The following is a 13,314-nucleotide window of genomic DNA, read 5'->3' as shown; positions in this document are numbered from 1 at the left end:
GAGCCAATGCCTGTGACTTTGTGGCTGCTTCCAGCTGTCTGTAAAAGGCCCCACCTACTTCCTCCCTGTAATCAGACGGCCCGCAGCAAACACCACAGAGAACCACCCTTACCAGTCTGCTCTTTAAACCCAGCCTATAAACTCTTGACTTGCTCATCACCCACCCAAGACAGAGCTTGATTCAATCTGAGTGTTGCCTTGTCACATAGAGGGCAACTCCAGCTCTGCCCCTCCCAGGTCTGGGTTTCCTGAAGGGTGCGTGGCCCTTCACACAAGATAGAGCAGCTCTGAATGATGACAGATAGCCCTGTGCTTTGAATGCCAAAGAAGCAAACACCTACACTAGAATTCATACTTTGCCCCACTGTTGTTAGCAACAGAAAGGTTTTGCTGGAAAAATTAAAATTAGCATGGACACAGTCTGGTAGAATTGTATTCCTTCTGGTTTTGAGAATGATGTAAGTTCTCTTTAAAGGATAGACCTACAACATCAAATATTCAGAGAGATTCTAAGCATAAAAAAATAAATACACACCAGTGCAAAATGCATACAAGAGAATTAGTTAGCTGACATTTATAGTATATATGCAATTTTGTGAACTTGAATGAGCAAATTCAGGTGCATGTGTGTAATGAAACTGTGTTTAAAAAGCTTGGCCTCCTGTCAGTCCTCTTCTCCAGGGAATGCAATGGTATATCTGGAACAGCCAAGCTGTTACCAAACAGTGGAGAAATTGCTTTTGAAACTTCTGCTTGCAAAAAAATGTTTTTCCTTGATGTGCAAATCAATTTGCTTTTGGGGGTGCAAGGATACAAAAAAATGTTTTTCTTCAAATGAAATTTTTTTAAAAAGTGATTCTGTATCAGACTAATTAGTTTGCTATCTAAAATGTTTTGTTTCACGCCTGATTTCTTTTCTAAATGTATAAATACCAGCTAGTGTTTAAAGCTTCTGTGACTGTGAATGGCTCTGCTGTCCCTCACTGCAAGCTACATTTTTATTACTTCTTCCCAAGAAATTTATTTTGCTGACATAGGCCCTAATCCAGTAAAGTGTTAAAACATATGCTTAATTTTAAGCGAGTTGAATAAAGCCAACAAAACTTTCCTATGCCTAAATCTAAGTACAAATTTGTGTTTGGCTTAGTTGGGGTTATAGTTTCTAGGTTATGGTCTAGAGGGCTTTGTGTGTTTTGCAGAATGGATGCCCTCCTGAAGGAAGAGCAGAGTTTTGTGGAGTTTTAAAGTATGTTGTTATTTATCAGAAGATCTTGAGATGAAAAACTTACCAAGTGAACACTAAAATTTTTGGAGATGAATGCACTCTTTTAAATATGTATGTCATGCATCTTCTAACAAATTTGCCACAATTTCCTCCTCTTCTGCTACGTGACGATGTAGTAGCTGAAAACAGGTGCAGTGGCAGCTGATTGTTTTCACAAATGATCACTGTCTTTTCTGTATCGGTTTTCCTAGTTGTATCAAGAATTTTACCTTGGAAAAGAGGTGATCTTTCTTCATGCTAGTGAGCTGATGATTTGGAAGTTTCGTATTTCTTAATATTTTGTTCTGTGATACTGAAACATTTTTAATTGTGGGTGGACACAAGTGATCTTTTCCCACAGAAAGGGTGAAACCACAGGAGATTATGACTGAAACACAGCTCAGTTTGGAACTTGAAAGTCACACAAGTATAATAGGATCTTGAGGATTCTGATGCAGTAACTAGAGGACAACTGGTTCCATAGAGAAATATATCCCCAATATTTTCACTTCTGCTGGCAATCTCATACAGACCTAGGACACAGTGGACCCAGAATAAGCTGCCTTCTCCTTACAAGGGCTTGCATAAGACCCAGAAGGAAACAAACCAGTACAGTGCGTATATAAGCTCACATGACTGATTGTTTTGTTACATTAGTGAGTTTTCCACTCAAAAGGGGGACCCAGTACCCTCTTCTTCAAAATTGACTTTGTCTAATACCTATCAGCATTACAAAGCTCTGAGTTGCCTTTTTTTTTAATGTGGGATGGCTTAAAGGCTTTCTGTGTTTCATTTGTACCATGCAAGCTGTCAAGTACAGCAGCCGAAGAGAAGAATGCAGAGAATTTGTACTAAGCTTTAATTTTCCTTAATAGCAGGCACAAGATTTGTTCAGAGAGTTTTATTATTGGGTGATAAGATAATTACAACGGTGGGGCAGAAGGCCAGAAGAAGACAGAGAAATAATGCTATGAAACATTTTGGTTTAGAGAGTACTTTGGGTTCTTTTTTAAAATATACTAGCCACCTACAAATAGCCTCCTTCACATTTAGGGAAATTCAAACGTAATATAATTATTGCACCTTGTGTGTTAACATATGTAGTGAGATTAAGTATCTTGCAGTTTTCACTCTCACTTCTCACATTTACAAAATGTGTAAAGGGAAGGGATTTGGCTGAAGTCACCGAGACAGAAGAGGTTAAAATCAGTAGCTAGAGAAAGAAATAGCTGTAAGACATTCTGCAATGAAAACATTCATGCCTGATTTGTATCTGGAACAGGCAAGTCATTTGTTTGGACTTCAAGGTAGGTTTCCTGTCTCAACTTAGCAAGTTATACCTGTCCAGAAACACTTAAATCCATTCTTTGTCTCCGGATTCAACACAGCATAAAGTTTAAGCAAGTGATTGAAAAGTATTTGAATAAAGATGGACTTTAGCAAGAGACTAAAGGTGTCTTGCTGATCAAGACCCTAGAGACATGCAGGAACTCTATACCAGTATTACATAGATCTTAAGAAAGGTGGAATAAATATTTATCATTACTTTCTACTCCATTTCCCACAAAGCACAGGAAACAGTGGATTTGGGAAGAAACATAATCAGTGTTTCTCCTGAAGTCTTGGCTTTTTATATTTTATGTCATTGAATTATTATAAAATAGTTTAAATAAAAGGTTTATCATAGCATTAAGTAATACTAAATTTTTCTCCCTAGTAGCTACTGGCCCAACTGTATGTTGTATGAGCATATGAGCTTTTATTCACACATTTTTAATTCTCTTATTCGGAGCACTGAAAGATGTGTCAAGGATGCACTTTTCCCTACATACTCAAACGACTGATTTATTATGACCATCTTTCCCACTTTTAAAAACAATTCTTGAAAAAAAAATCAGAATTGCTTTGGGTAGACAAAGATATTTTCCTTCAAGTGTAAACATTCTCCCCATATGCTCATGAGCAATATAAATAACTGTGGATTTTTTTAATGCATTAAAAAAATCTTACCAAATCTCAAAACATGCTATTTCTATATGTCATTTTAGTACATAGACCACAATAATGCTCCGCTGTAACACAGGTCCCTGTGCTTTTACCACTGAGAAGCCTGGGTAGGCTGGCTGTCCTCAAAAGCTCAATGGATTTTCCTTCAGCAAAGGCCTTATCCAAATCTTGTGAAGCTGCTAGAACTCATGAACCACTAAGGCACCTCTTAATCACATCCTTATCACAAATGTCATGTTTGCGCTCCACTCCCAAACAGATGAGCTGCTAGGAAGGGAAAAAGCCAGTGCTATCTTGAAGAAAGGACAGCAGCAACCTGGAAAAGAAGGGAGTCTCAGCAGTAATAACAGGAGCTGTTTGTGTTCTGCAGATTGCAAAGGAAAACATTGGGGCACAACAGCTTTTTGTAACTGCACACAGCTGGTAACTTCCACATGGAATGGGAGAAGTACGGTGCCTGAAATTTCTTGTGAAATAAGGTGAATTTCTGTATTTCCTTGTCATGTCATTAATTCAAATTCTAATTGTTTTTGTAGGAGAAGCTGTGGTTGCAACCTCAGGCTAGGAGCTTGCAAGGACTGTTCTTGGCCAATGAATGCTACTTCTGTTTTTGTCACCCTTCCAATAGGAGGACTGACTGACCTCCTATCTAGAAGAACAAAAAACAAATTGCCAGTTGAATGTTCAATGGGAAAGTGTCTTTAAAGCCGCCAATGCTACCTTCTGCTGTGGAAGATGACTTTTAAACTCAATTGCAGACATAATTATGCTAGTTCTTGTGGATACTCCTCCTCTTACCTTTTCTAAAGAGCATTCTCAGGAAATTTCAGCATCAGAATTGTCAGTAGCAAATTGATGAAATTGACTGTACTTTCTAGAAATAGCTTTTCTGTACAATATGTTTAGAATAATTCCCCAAACCTACTCAAAATTTCATTTTCTAGCAGGAAAAATATAAACAGTCTGATGAAGGTTTAAAAAACATGAACTCATACCTTCTATGGCAAAAAGGGGGGTAATCTCTAAAATCTTAAGGGAAAGATGCAACACCTGTGTCTCACTGGTGACAGAGCTTTGATTTGCACCACAGTAAGTTACACACAGAATGTACTATTAGATCTGCCTGGTTCTTGTTTCAGATTCACAGGAAAACAGTTCATTTCTGAATCTTGCTACAAAAACCAGATTTCCTAAATAGTTGTGCTGTGAGATTTTGGAAAGGTGCTAAAAACTGATTCCAAATTAGCTGCTATAGGAGAAGAGCTACTTTAGCAACAGGCTCAGACATGGATGTGGTGTGGGGAGCCTGGAAAAGGAGGGGGGGAGGGGAGGGACAGTGCAGCTCACTCATGTGATCCCAGTGCTTAAACATTTCAGTAAATTCTGCTGATAGCACAGTGAGAAGTGGTCTCACTTTCCTGTGGTAAATCCCTGTTTTAGCAACTGTAGGCAAAAGGGTCAAATATTTAACTTGGTATAAAACTTAGCAAAATAAACTGAGTTTCTTGTGCAAAAAACACATTCATGTAAGTTTATTATCCTATCTGTCTGAAAGGTCGGGAATGGCTTAACAGAGTTTGAAACAGTTGTGCTGGAAGAGCTGAAGAGCAGGGTGCTTGAGCAATGACCTGGCAGACCACGGCTACAGATAATGTCTACAGCACAGGTGGCAAAAGAGAAAGGTTTTATTCATGTACCCAAACACTTGGAGTGGGGCAACCCCTGGCGCAGCTGTGACCTGATGCTCCCACTGCACCTTCTTTCTAGGTGCCCCATTACCCATTTCTGTAACAGACTGCAATAATTTCTGTCTGTTTGGGGAAATACTATTTTGTTTACAATAAACAAACCAATCTCAGTGACTCTCAACCCTGTATAAGCGTGACACAAAACAGGCTGAGTAATAAGGTTTGGACACAGGCATTTCATGCTCCATGCTGCCGATGTACAAAAGAACTGCAAACTTCTCTGTTGCATCTTATAAAGGCAACTGATTCTTACTGGAATGTACATACATACACCCACCCACCCCTATATTTCCACATTTTGTGAGGGAAAAAAGCTGCCTTCCTCTTCCCCTTTTGTCTATTTTTTTCCCCACCACAGCATAACAATTCACTATTAGACTCCTTGGTATTTTCTCTCTCCCTGCCTACTCCAAGCAGTCAGTCCTTGCAGTTGCTTCCTTTGGGATTCTGACAGCTTTAACTAAATGTAGTTGAGAGGGATTTTTTCACTTGTTAATACTTTCATTTGGAAAATGCATTTCCAATCATTTCTTCAAATATCCATTGTTTCAATGGCAAGGATGTCTTTATTTCTTGTAACAGAACACTTAGCCTAAATTGTCATGAGTAATTTAGTTCCTGCCTACAGCATGCTAGATTTTTTATCAGTTTCTGTCGTTCAGTGTTGCAATTGTTAATTGGCCAGTCTAACAGCTTAGGTCTTATAGAGAAGGTGCAGCTCTCTCTTGTCACACCACTGAAATGGATAGTGCAAGGGATAGTTTTTAGGTTTGAGATGATTGTGGCCTGCCCGTACGTTTCACACACTGACATCTTCAGGAAATCACTGGTGCCTCTGGGAGTTAAGGTGGTGGAGAAAACCTTTCTCTGTATTGATTCCAGCCTAGGCCTACTGTATGGGAAAACCTGAAAGCGTCAGCACATCCCATCCCTTGCCAGGTCCCATTCTAGGTTGCAGGGTTTCAGGCAATTTCTCCTTGCAATAGATGATAACAATTACTTTAAAATTATTTCTGTGTCTGACTGTATTTTTCAGAGTAAGATGACACAAGAATGGATGGATGGATGGATGGATGGATGGATGGATGGATGGATGGATGGATGGATGGATGGATGGATGGATGGATGGATGGATGGATGGATGGATGGATGGATGGACTATTGTTAGGCAACATGGGCAGCACCTGCTCACTGCAGGGATGAGGGAGGAGGATTCAAGGGATGCAGGAAGAAATCAAATATAGGAAGAATAAGGAGTAGACAGTGTAAGGTATCACAACCCTGAAACTCAACTGATTTACTGGATGATTTTACTATATCATGAGAAAGTTGTCTTTTCATTGAAGCTGAGACTTCCCAAATTACAGAAATACAAAGACCTACTTGGATAGCCAACTAAAATTAAGGATGCCTGTTGTGGACTGGGCCAGGGTGCTGTTGGAGCTGAGAGGGGAAGAGGGATACAGCAGCATTCCGGGCCCTGTTTGCCTGGAGACATTTTTGGGAGATGATTAGTCGGACAGAGCTCTACCTCAGAGGGATGATGGAAAGCACGTACTCTGAGTAATGTGGAGTAAGCGCTCCTATTTCTGAGAGAAAGCGTCTGGCAATTCCCTCGAAATAACCGGTTTGTTTATTAACTGGGAGAGGGAGGGCTTAATTAATATTCATTTTTTTGGGGTTTTTTTTCCCCTCGCAGATGCTGCCCCAGCCCATTCAGACCCTGCTTGCTTTCCAGGCGGGCAGCCCACCTACGCGCCACCGCCGCTTCCCCCTCTCCCTCCTCTGGCTCCGGGCCAGGTGGAGCGGTGGCGGCAGGGCAGGAAGGAGCCGCCGAGAGTTCCCGCGCCCCCCAGTGTCCCGGTGTCCCGCCGGGGTCCCGGCAGCGCTGAGGCGGCGGCCCCGCTCCCGCTCGCGCTCGCGCCCCGCCCTGAGGGCGGAGCCGGCAGAGGCACCGCCCGCGCCCCCCCCGCCCCCCCCTCCCCACGCCCGCCCCGGCGCCCATTGGCGCGCGGCGCATCCCCGTTAGCGCTCGCGGCGCGGTCTCGCGATGCTGGGGCCGCCGCCGCCATATTGTCGCTCTATTTTGATTCGGAGCGCAGAGAGCGCGGGGGGAGGGGGCCGGGAGCGGCGCGCGGCCCCAGCGGCGGCTCCGGCTGAGCGGGAGCGGCGCCGCCACAGCCACCGCACGCACACCCTCACACACCCCCACGCCACCCCGCCCGCCGCCGCGGCAGCACGGACCCCCCTGCCCTCCTTCCTCCTATTCCTCCTTCCTCCGCCTCCTCCCCCCGCGGAGCGGAACGGCGGCGGCGGGAGGCTGCGGAGAGGGTCGGGTCGGCGGGGTCCCCCCTGCCGGGCGGAGGCGGCGGCGGCTCTGGTGGCGGTAGTGGCGGCGGTAGTGGCGGCGGCTGCTGCCCTGGTGGTGGGGGAGGCGGCGGCGGCGGAGGAGGAGGAGGAGGAGGAGGAGGAGGAGGAGGAGAAGCGGCAGCAGGGTAAGGCTGACCCCGCCGAGACGGGCCTGGTGGCGGCTCCCCGGGCCGGTTTCCTGGTTCCATCCCCGGGGGGCTGCAGGGAGAGGCGCAGCGGGCCGGCAGGGGCGGGGGGCCGGGGCTTCCGCGGCCGGTCAGCGCGTCCCGGGCTGTGCTAGGGTGAGGAAGACAGGGAAGGCCTGTGCGAGGGGAGGGAGCAGCCCCGGCACCCCGCTCCTGCCGGCCTGCTGGGGCGGGGTGGGAGAGCGGGGACGGGAAGGCTCCGCGCAGCGGGGCGTTCAGAGAGAGATGGAAACTTATTTTCCTTCGCGAGTCGCTGGAGCTTCCAGACGCGGGGAGGGATCGGGGGGCTGCGGCTGCCCGGGGAGGGGCGGGAGCTGCCAGCGGGCTCGCCTGGCTGCGGGAGGGAGGGGGGGAGAGAGAGGAGAGAGAGAGGGAGGGGCTGGCCCGGCGCCTGGCAGGTGACAGGTGTGAGTGCGCTGGGCGAGACTCCGCCATTTGAGTGTGTCTGAGGTGGGAGTTTTTGGTGCCCCTTGTCTTTGCGGGGGCTGGCTAGGCTCGATTCCATATATAGTATATTTAGGACGTTAGTTTCCATTATTCGAGTCAATTTAGTTGTCGACTAAAAATTCTTGAAATGGCTCTGATAAGAGGGGTTTTGCAGAGGGGAGATGCATAGTGTTTCTCGTTTTCTTCCCTTTTTCTGTTTTGTCCCTCTGGGAGACGTGGGAACGCTCTGCGGAGGTGTGTAATACTCTGTCTCATTCATTGGAAGGCTCGTATGAAAAGTCTGAATGCTCAGTCCTGTTAGATGTAGGCAAGGCCTTCGGGGCAGAAACCTGGTGTTCTTTGTGCTGTGCCTGGTGGCTCGGCAGGGCCTGGTTTCTTCCCAAGACCTGTGGGTGTTTCCGCATTAATGATGGTAAGCACATACATAAAAAAGGAATTCCAAAGTGATGCTTCTGAGCAAGGAGTGGGTTTCAGGTGTGGTTTTCTAGTCATAAGTTTAGGATATCTGATACAGACTTGATAAAGCAGTTTCTGAAGATCACCTGTAGAATGCTGAAAATCGTGCTGCATATAATTTTCAATACTCTTAACATATGCCTTCTAAGCATTAGCATAAGTCAGAGTCTTAGACAGTTCAAATTAGTTCATGTCACGGTTTTACCCAAGAAAATGGTACTGTTCATACACTGCTTTATAAGGAGGGCTAATGATGCTGTAGCCGTAGCATTAGATTCACTATTGGCCACAATTTGCTGAAATCAGGAATTATTTTCAGCTTAGCTATTGATTTGCCAGATAATTAGGCATTTGTGTTTCACATACAAATTTCAATTATTTGTTCTTTTGTATACAGTTACAACTGTAACTGTATTCTGATACCTGCTTTTGGCAAGAGGGAAGTTCCAGGGACATGTTAGGAAAGACATGTCATCAGCTTCAGTGAGTCCTGATCTCCATTTTAAATGAAAATTCCAGTCAGTTGTGATTGTGATCCACATGTTAAATTTGGGTATTCTTACACCTTGATTTGTGCTGCAGCAGAATGAAGTCTCAGTTAAGTCTCAATTTCTAGCAAAAACTGAGAAGACCTGGGTGGTTTTACTCATGTTGCTTCTCAGGGGAGAGAGCCTCTAAAGGGTAAGACTAAGGAAGGTGGTTGGGGGCGGTACTCAGTCTGGGTCATCCCAATTTTGTGTTTAAGAGATACTTGATAAAGATCATCCCTATCATTACATGTGGGGGCAGTGCCATCTTGCTATGCTGTGCTTTGCTACCTTTGCTTATGCCAGCTTTTCAAGACTTTGTGAAATGCAAACCATTATCTTTCTCAATATAAGAGTAGTCAAATGGTTCTACTCTCTTCTTTTATGTCTGCTGATAGAGTAATAGAATTCTTGAAAATGGGCACTCTTCCTATGACAGTGTCCTGGTGGAAACTTCTCTTTTCCAGCAATGACAGAACAGAAGAAGATAGTGGTTTTCTGCACCATGGCATTGCTTTGAAGGCTATGCTGTTTTGTAATGGTTTTTGGTGTTATAGGTAACTGGTATGTTTTTTGAGTCTTGTAGAATTAAACCTGTCATCTGTTGAAGAGATTATTCTCAGAATTATTTTTTTTTTTGCTAGGAATCTTAAAGAGCTATTGGCAAACTATTTCTTTGTGAGAGTGTATTTTGAAACGTAAAACTATGTTACTGTTCATCCTGTTGCAAGTGCTGCCTTCCTTATCATGATCTCCATGGTTGGAAACAGTGGAAGAAATAAGTTGGTCAGATGTGACCTCAAGTTTATGAAATGACTGTAAATTTAGGACTGCGGGATCAGGCTGATCTTTTCTGAACTGCTGCAAGCGGAATGCTGAACGATGTTACTGTTGGTGCTTTTACAGAAAACAGAACAAAAATTCCAGTGATTCAGAACTGGATTTTTTTAAAGCTGTATTCAAAACTCAAATATTTAAATGCTTGACATGAAAGGTAACTTTTTTACCACGAATGTATACAGTGATTCAAGTTGGGTTTTTCTCACTTCATTGGTGTAGTAGGTTATCTCAATTGAGCAAGTGTGTGCTTTCTGTTTCAAGGAGGAGAAATGCTGTTGGATGCTCTAAGGCATCTTGAATCTTTCTTTGCACCTGGTCTGGTTTGGATTTCACATATATAAATGCAAGTGTGAAAGCAAGAAAGCTGTCAGATTGGAAAGTTTATAAAAAATACTATCCAATGTCATCAGGCATTTTTCAGTATAATAGTTGTTTCAGTTTCACCCTCTCTTGAGAATGCTTACCAAAAAATCACTGACATAGTATTGAAGCTTTCCCTTACAGAAGCTTTTGTAGACATTTATCCTAATTATAAAATAAGGGATTTATTTTTATTGAGCTGATCAGCAAGTAAAACTCTCAATCGAGAAATTACTGCAGATGCTATACAGACATTTAATGAGTTTTCTGGTCTCTGTTATACTGCCTTTAGGTGGTGTTCCTTAATTGATAGTAATTGGATTCTAGTGAAACCAAGTGAAATAGCTTGACATAAGTAAAGTTAAAAGATCTGTGGGGTTTGTGTGTAGTATCATGGTATTCTTGGAATGCGACCATTGCTAAATGAACGGCATCACTTGCTGTATTCTTGTTGCCATAGGTGAAGTTAAGGTATAGTTAAATACATAATATTTTTAGAATGTATTGGATTTTTTTGTTGGTTGCAAGAAGTCAAGCATAATATGGTAATGTGCTAAATAAATTGTAAGCTAATACCTAGTCAGGGAATTTTACCACAAAACTTTTTTTTTGTTTTGAAATATGCCTTCTACCCTTAGAAAAATGCTATGTGGAATCAATTTTTGTAGCAATGTGCAAAATGTGTAGCTCTTTTCTGTTCTAACCCAGATGAAGATCAGATTTCGCTGTCTTTAGTGATGAGTGGTTTAAAACTCCTTCAGATCCTGGTTGTACTATGAACAGAATTTAATTTTTCCATTATTTAAAAATTTGTATTTCAGCATGGATTTAAACCTTGTGCTCCATTTAGTGTTTAAAAAAGCATTAACTTAGGAATACTGGCAGAAGAAAAATGTAGGTTGTATATGTGAGTTTCTAAAATATGATCACCCAAGCAACTAGGACTGTAAACCTTTTAGTCATGATATTGTTAGGTTTGCTAGAATTTGCCAAAAATGGGACAAAGCCACTTTATATGCACACTGCTTTGATGATTAACTTAAGGTGGATTACCACTTAAATGTAAATTATCCTATGCTTGTTCCAGAATTAATCAAATTTGGTGCTGTGTGGTGCTGGCTGGCTGGTCTTCTGGGGCTGCCAATGGAGAAGGCAGAATTCAGCCTGCTTTTTCTGTCATTGAAATTCAAGTTACTTTTTTCTACAAAGTTGCCAGTTTTCACAAAAGTTGTACAGCCCTTTTTATCTGTGATTTGTATATCCTTTAAAATGCACTTGAAAATGATCAGAGGATGCAAGTAGTTATTAAAAGGACAAACAAAACACGTAAATGCAATTTCTTTAAGAAACCTTAGTTAACTGGACATGCTAGAAAATAAATTTTTGCAGTTTGGGAGCTCAGAATCAGCTGTTCTCTTGTGGATAAAATGTTGAGATGCACCTATTTTCTGTAGGGGTTTTTAAGAAATAGTTGTTGGTTTTGTATATTGGTGTAGTGTATAAACTGTCTTTAATTTGCTTTTCTAAAGTCACAAATCTTGAGCAACCATATTTCATTTAATCTTGTGTCTCAGTAAATTTTGAGCTCATCATAATTTCAGCAGAGAAATTAGCCAAGGGTCAAGGTGTGAAAGATTTTACATTATAATAATGTTGAACAAAAATTAAACTTGTTGAAGTTGATGGCTTCATTAAGACCATCTCTTTAGGGGAAAGTTTTGCATTAATTTAGCAGTTACCTGTACTTAGCTGCCAGTTGTCTGTGGGGTAAGAGCCAGGTATGAAGTACTGTACTCTGTTCTCCAGTCAGTAGTTAGAGGACATGAGAGGTTAAGTATATTGTGGCCAGTGCTTGGGAGAGAGTGGTAAGATAATAGGTGTCTGGGATTGAGGTGGAACGTGACTAATTGGAGCACAAGGGCATGGCTGAGACACAGAGAAAATCTGTGGGAAACAGGACTATATTACTTTGGCACTTTCTGGGACAGCACCCTGAACAAAAATCATGTTAAAATAGGTTTTTAAGAAGATGAAGACTGAAAACAAAAAGGTTTGGTGATATTGTTGCTTCCACTCATGACAGAACCTCTTGAGCTGCGGCTGCTCTTGTGTTTGTGTGGATCTGATTCAACAGGAGTGCCCAGACTGGCACAGTGTGTGAAGCAGCATGGGGCAAGAATGTGCATGAGTAAGGGAGGAGTTACGTAAGTGTGTAAGACATAAGTGTTTTTCTCAACATACACAATCAAAACCATTAATTTATTGTTACATCATGTATAGTTAGAGTTTTTTAGATAATGTGACTTACATGTTGGTTGCATGCTGGTAGTATGATTCAGTTGTGTCTCTGTGGGCTGTTGCAGGCAATGGTACATGTGATACACTCCCAGGTCTGACTGATTTTTTGTGAAGGTGAGCCATGGTAGTTTCAAATTGTTTTAGTAAGCCTGAAATTATTTGCTTATAATATAGATTTATTACAGAGTAAAGATTTTATGGAGTTTTTTGAGTCTAGAAATAAGTATTGGCCTGGTACACCTCTATTTTGTCCACAATTCTAGTAAAAGTGTGTAAGAAATCACTGGCAGATGGGAAATACTCTTTAACAGCAACTGTTTAATTTTATTTGCTGCAGCCTATCTTTATTTTTCAAGAATATGCTTTCCTGTTATCAGGTGTTTTCATAAGTGACTTGTAGAAAGATCAAGCATAAATATGTTTAGGGAGTAATTCTTAGAGACTGTCAAAGCTAGGGCTTTAGAATGCATTTTTCAAAGGAAATTACACTGTGTATAAAAATCTCATGCTGATCCATCAGTTTATCAGTGTGTTCTCAGAATGCCTTTTTTAACAGCATAAATGAGAGAGGTTTAGTCAAGTAACTAAAAAAATGCAGTAAATTTCAAAATTTAACCACACCATAGACATTAGTTACTGATCTGATGCCTCAGAAGCTGTGATTGACATGTACATTCAGATAAATCACCTCTTTTCTTGAAGCTGTTTGAGTTCTGGAAAGTGATTTCTGTTTTGTACTGAAGGCTAGAAATGCAGAAAAGTCTTTCCATGTGTAAGTCCTAAGCCTGATTTCCCCAGATAGAAAAAAATTA

The 13,314-nt window shown here is 42.1% G+C and overlaps 1 protein-coding gene across 1 annotated transcript in view; it reads left to right on the top strand.

The window, feature by feature from the left end:
* The first annotated feature begins 7,092 nt into the window (after positions 1-7,092).
* TAB2 (TGF-beta activated kinase 1 (MAP3K7) binding protein 2) overlaps positions 7,093-13,314 on the top strand; it is a 61,057-nt gene continuing 54,835 nt past the window's right edge. The window contains exon 1 of the mRNA XM_050972374.1: positions 7,093-7,514. The gene's annotated coding sequence lies outside the window, so the exon portion shown is untranslated. The remainder of the gene's footprint in view (positions 7,515-13,314) is intronic.

The sequence above is a fragment of the Serinus canaria genome, chromosome 3 (assembly GCF_022539315.1).
Source record: "Serinus canaria isolate serCan28SL12 chromosome 3, serCan2020, whole genome shotgun sequence".
Taxonomy (NCBI): domain Eukaryota; kingdom Metazoa; phylum Chordata; class Aves; order Passeriformes; family Fringillidae; genus Serinus; species Serinus canaria.
Note: the sequence above shows the minus strand (reverse complement) of the source record. Positions and strands in the feature narration are given on the sequence as shown.